The 6,015-nt window shown below is 49.0% G+C and overlaps 1 pseudogene; it reads right to left on the reverse strand.

Annotated features, from left to right (window-relative positions):
• Positions 1-3,814: 3,814 nt before the first annotated feature.
• On the reverse strand, positions 3,815-5,634 carry LOC119359190 (annotated as a pseudogene).
• Positions 5,635-6,015: the final 381 nt, after the last annotated feature.

A 6,015-nucleotide genomic window follows, 5' to 3' on the forward strand; every position in this document is an offset into this window, starting at 1 on the left:
GTGAGCGAAACTCCGGCCGGATCTCCTCATGGATGGAACCCGAATAGGCGATAAACCTGGACTAGAGACTCGAGTGTTTAGGCAGGCCGTGGCCGACACCCACGTTGGGCTTCCGCTTGAAGGTTGCCGAGTACATGTCGTGTAAACGGCGGTAAGTGGTGAGAGCGTGTGTGAAGAAGTACACCCCTGCAGGGTTAATATGATCTATTCGAATAGCCGTGTCCGCGGAAAAGGACTTCTGGGTTGCTTATATCAGTTCATAGACAAGTGAAAGTGGATACTCTAAAATACGCAAGATAAGCGTGAGTGCTATGGATGGCGTTCTCGTAGGGAGACGGGAGCGGATCCATAGTGGTGTATTGATATGGTGAATATGTGGACTCGTGTGCGCCACCTCAAAAGAGTTACTCGCAGTCGTAGTTCCGGATAGCCACCGAGTCAAAGCTGGCTTGCTGCAGTTAAACCCCACCATCCCCTTTGTTGATAATGATGCATATGTAGATAGTTCTGATGTAAGTCTTGCTGGGTACATTTGTACTCACGTTTGCCTATTTATGTTTTTGCAGAGAGACTTCGGTCTCGCTAGTAGTTCCGCGTGGACTTCGACGTTTAGCTTGTTACCTCAGCTACGATCTTGTGCCCTCGGCAGGATCTGGTAGATAGTCAGGCTTCTCAGCCTTTTTCATTTATAGATGTCTGTACCCAGACATGATAGCTTCCGCTTGTGCTTTGACTTGTATGCTCTGAGTGTTGGGTCATGAGACCCATGTTTGTAATATCTCGCTCCTCGGAGCCTATTGAATAAATTACTTGAGTCGTAGAGTCATGTTGTGATGCCATGTTGTATTTGCACATATCGAGCATATTGTGTGTATGTTATTGAAATGCTTGGTATGTGTGGGATCTGACCATCTAGTTGTTTATCTTTAGTAGCCTCTCTTACGGGGAAATGTCTCCTAGTGTTTCCACTGAGCCATGGTAGCTTGCTGCTGCTCCGGAACACTTAGGCTGGCCGGCATGTGTCCTTCTTCGTTCCTGTGTCTGTCCCTTCGGGGAAATGTCACGCGATGAATACCGGAGTCCTGTTAGCCCGCTACAGCCCGGTTCACCGGAGTCCTGCTAGCCCAGTGCTACAGCCTGGATTCGCTCGCTGATGACCGACACGTTCGATGCTGGGTCATGGATGCCTGTCCCTGTAAGTCTGTGCCACTTTGGGTTTACGACTAGCCATGTCAGCCCGGGCTCCTTATCATATGGATGCTAGCGACACTATCATATACGTGTGCCAAAAGACGCAAACGGTCCCGGGCAAAGGTAAGGCGACACCCGTGGGAATACCGTGCGTGAGGCCGCAAAGTGATATGAGGTGTTACATGCTAGATCGATGTGACATTGAGTCGGGGTCCTGACAATTGAGAATTAAACCAAACGCGTCTAAAGTCTCTCTGGTGGTGGAAATGCATTGAGAGAAATGCATCATAGTGAAGCGCGCCCTGTAAACTATGATAGAGGGACGAGTAGTATGAAGGTGCAAAACCAAGTACGCGTATGGCCAGTCGGTCAACGCACCTCCTCTTGGCATATCACTAACATGTGGGACCGGAGTGCGAGTAAACTGATCTCAATTGACGGCAAAATGGCCAACCCGCCGTTCCTTGAGAGAGACGAGGAGTGAGAACACATAGACGGGCTCGCACGGAGGCCAAGATATACTCGAGCATGGTTGATCGATATCATCATTACATGTTGGGCTGCCGTTTTCCGCCCTTCTCCGAAATAAATGTGTACTTTATTAGAGATTAAAAAAATAAGAGTACAGAGGCTCCACCATGCGGTTCTAGTAGTAGTACTACTCCTACTACTAAACCTTGCGCTTGTCTCTTCGCCTCTTCGTGAAGTCGAACAATGATGGTACTCCGCATGTTCGGTACTATAGTGTATGCCTCTGGCAATCTGACACCGAATGAACTGATGCATGTCCACCGCCTGGGCGAGGGTACATTGCATTAGTCAAAAGGCGTAAGCGAGCTTCACCTTGTCCTGCAAGCTTCTCCTCGTTCTGCGAGTTGATGGGACACACCAACAAGTATTGCTAGTCCATACTCCCTCCTTTCCGGTTAATATGGCTTAATCTTTTTTGTGGGTAAATGAGAGAGCTTTATTCATATATAAGCATTCTTAGGACGATCAGCCAAGACACTGGTCACTAGGAAGCGAGGTACCCCGCAAAAAAAGAAGTAGGAAGCGAGGTGTTTCATCAAGCCAGCTCTCGGCCACATTCAAAGTGCAGCATGCACGGTTCGCACAAAGATGCGTCGCAAGGTTTGCTGACCTATTTACATGCTGAATAACAAAAAAAGAGGAAATTTTACCGAGCGCTCCTATTTGTAACAAGATATGAGCCAGAATTAAGCGAGAATTGTGGCGAGTGTTCCATGCAATCAACTTCCATTATCACATGCGAGAACCCTCGAAGAGAACCAAATGTGTTGAAGATTGCTTTATCACATTTTAAAAAATATAATAAGAGTGCAGATGCTCCTCCATCCGGTTCCTAGTACTACCTCTATAGACTATAGTAGTAGTACTAACACTAGTAAACTTTGCACTTGGTTGTTCGCCTCTTCGGGAAGTGCAACAATAATAGTACTACTAGTATAGCGTATGCTTCTGGCAATCTGACACCGAATTAACTGTTGCACGTCCACCGTCTGAGCGAAGGACAGCTTGCATTAGTCAAAAGTTTCTCCTTGTCCTGCGAGCCACCTCACGCAAGCTTCTCCCGTCCTGCAAGCTTCTCCACGTTCGGCAAGTTGACGGGACACATCAAAGTAATGCTAGTCCATACTGCCTCCTCTCCGGTCAATATGGCTTAATTTCAAACGAGATAAATACATTGTATGTCACTGTATATTTGTAAAAATATAGTCAGTGGACTTCATAATACGCTCATTGCGCTCAATATATACATTTTCCGGTGTTTGTACAGTCACTAGCTCACCCTGGCTGAGTATGTGTGTGCATGCAGGTGTAGGTTGAGCACTTGAGCGTGACCGTGTGTGTTCCGTCGTGTGCTCGGACATGCATGCATTAGGGCGTCGCGCGTGTTTTTATTTCCATGTGTACGTGTGACTGTTGCATACACGTAGGGGGAGTACGTGTAGGGTCCACTAAAGGAGCAGTCAAATCACGCAGTAAGTTAGTCGGAAGAAGCAACCATCATTTCACTCTTCAATGACACGTACGCAATATAAAATGGTTGATATGGAGAGAACAAGAAAATCACTATATATACACTAGCAGGAGCCTAAGCTACAAGCCTGCTTGCTTGGGTTGCTCTCTTCACAAGCATAGAACGACGGTGGCCACACCGCTAGTCACATATCCGGCCTGATCCCGCAGCTAGGGGAAGGGAACAATGTCGTGCGTAGACGCGGTTGACATCGGCGAGGGAGAAAATCCACAGTCGGTGCGTCCCAATCGGGGGTCACCGCGGTATGGGCTGATGCCGCGTCCCAACCGCCCTTCTAGCTACAGCCCAACGTCCGTTTCGAAAATATTAGTGCATGTCAACAAAAATTTTGTTCCGTTTTGAAAAAAAGCATATAAGCTGTTACTTCTTAACCAAAGGATCTTTATATCCAACAGACACAAAATATCCATTCGACTGTTTGAAATTACTTTCATTGCTGATCTAATGTCGAGGTAATTGCTGCATCGCCACCAAAACCCACCATCTCTTAAGCTAAAGTAGACCGAGCTAACCCCTATATTAGCATATTACTAAGATAAACAGAAGGCACTATAGAATCATTTAGGACGTGAGCTTGTCAATCTGAATGTGGAGGGACACCCGCTTAGCCCCGGCCAGTAGCTTGGGCGGAACTGTGAAGAAGGTCAGCTCCTGCACGGCGATGTTGCCGGGATCCCTGCTGCTTGTCACCTCCATTTCCACCTTGACGGCGTCGATCCTGCCTTTGGGCTCCCCCGACGGGCCGTTCGCCCACAGCTTGGCCACGTAGTGCGGCAGTGGGGACGCCCCCTCTCTGATGCAGATGACCGACACGGCGATAGGAGCGCCGATGTCGAGCACGCTGCCGACCAAATTAAAACGTGTGGCCATCCTCCTCCGCAAACAGCAAGAGTAGTGGATCCGACATTGACACTTGCAGCTGGAGCGCCTTGCCGTACTGGATCCTGTGCACGGGCATGGGATGCACGGTGCTGATGTGGTGGGAGAGCACCGGCGGCGGGCCTTCGTCAGCCGCAGACGGGCACGGGGCATTTGCACGGCGCGAGAGGACACACGCTCTAGTGATCGGCGAGCTTGTGGTAAGTGACGTAGAGCCCACAACCTTCATGCGGGCAATCCACCCTCACCGAGGAGAGGACGGCGTCCACCGCCGTGTTCTGCATGTCGAAGCCACCACCGCGCTCGCACTTCTGGCACTGCCCTAGTTCCTGGGGCGCTCGACGCGGCAGTCCGCGCAAGCCAGGTGCCCTCCCTTGCACTGCACAAATCAATCAAATGACACATCAATCAAGAAACCTGCACCTTGCTCGATCATCCGAATGTATGAGGTGTATTCGAACCTCATACACTGGAGGCTTCAAGGGCCGGAGGCACAAGCGGCAGTGGAGCAAGGTGAGGTCCATCGAGACCATAGAGAGCTCCATCGTCGGGTCCTGTTCCGTCTGCATGATCTCGCCCTCCTCGTGCACAACCATCTCTCGATTTATTAGGGTCGGGGCATTACAAAGCTTTACCGTCACATATTCATACTACTTCAAGGTGCATTAAATCAACACATGCAAGTATCGAAAGGAGAGTCATGGCATGCATGCATGCGTTGTAATTAACACATCGGTAAATGCAAATTATTGAAATATATTGAGTGCAGTGCTTTGATGTGTTGCGTCAACTCGTACAAGACCAAGAAGTTTGATTACTACAACGCCCTCTCGCCTTAAACGTAGCTGTCTTTGGCTGCATGATAGGTGGGCCACCGACCTTTTGGGCCCACCTGTCATGGACGCAAAGGCAGGAGCAGTAAGTCAATGAAGCTGCGTCCCTCCCTTGCCCATGAGCATGGTGGCTAGCAGGACTAGGAGAAGCTTTCGTTCTCTGCACGCTCTCCCTCCCGTATGCGCTGGACATGCATCAGTTCAATCGGTGTCAGATGGCCAGAAGCATACTGTAGTACTCCTCCACTACAGTAGTACTCCATCATTGGCCCTGTTTGAATCCACGGGTTAGAGTTAGTTTGGGTTAGTTTGGACTCAACTAACCCAAAAATATCCAAACAGGAGGGTTTGTTTGGGTTAGATGCACCTAACTCATCCAAAAAATCTGACCCACCAAAGAGGTGCTTATTTGGGTTAGTTCTTCTCAGGACCACTAAACAACACCTTTTTCTCTCGCTCTTCCCGAGGCAGATCCCTCCTCACTTCCTTGAAGCTTCTTGTCCTCTCCCTCCCTCCCTCTCGCACCGCCCGTGAAGGCGCCTCGCCGTATCCGTGCTCCATCTAACCTGCTATCCAAACACCTTTTTGGTTAGAGTTAGTTCAGGGTTAGTTCTGGGTTAGAATCTAACTCTAACCTCTAACTGAATTAGAGTATCCAAACAGGGCCATTGTTCGACTTCCCAAAGAGGCGAAGAGCCAAGCGCATCCCAGACGCTCGTGTGGCAGTTTCATGTGTAGAGTAGTCTAGGATAGTGGGTACCGTGCATGTAAGCTTAAGGGCCTGTTTGGTTCCATATAAGTCGAAAAGTGAAAAAGTGACTTATTTTGCCAAACAGACCCAACTTATAAGTCGCCCCCTTTTGCGTGGGTCCCATCACCTTTACATAAAAAAACAAGGTGAGAAGGTGTGCTCAGGTGACTTATAAGTCACACGACAACCAAACAGGCGTGACTTATAAGTCACTAGTTTTAAGTTACCTGACTTATAAGTCAGGTGACTTATTGGAACCAAACAGGCCCTAAAATCGTTGGGGTTGGCTCCATGCTATA

Source organism: Triticum dicoccoides, chromosome 2A (genome assembly GCF_002162155.2).
Source record: "Triticum dicoccoides isolate Atlit2015 ecotype Zavitan chromosome 2A, WEW_v2.0, whole genome shotgun sequence".
NCBI classification, from domain to species: domain Eukaryota; kingdom Viridiplantae; phylum Streptophyta; class Magnoliopsida; order Poales; family Poaceae; genus Triticum; species Triticum dicoccoides.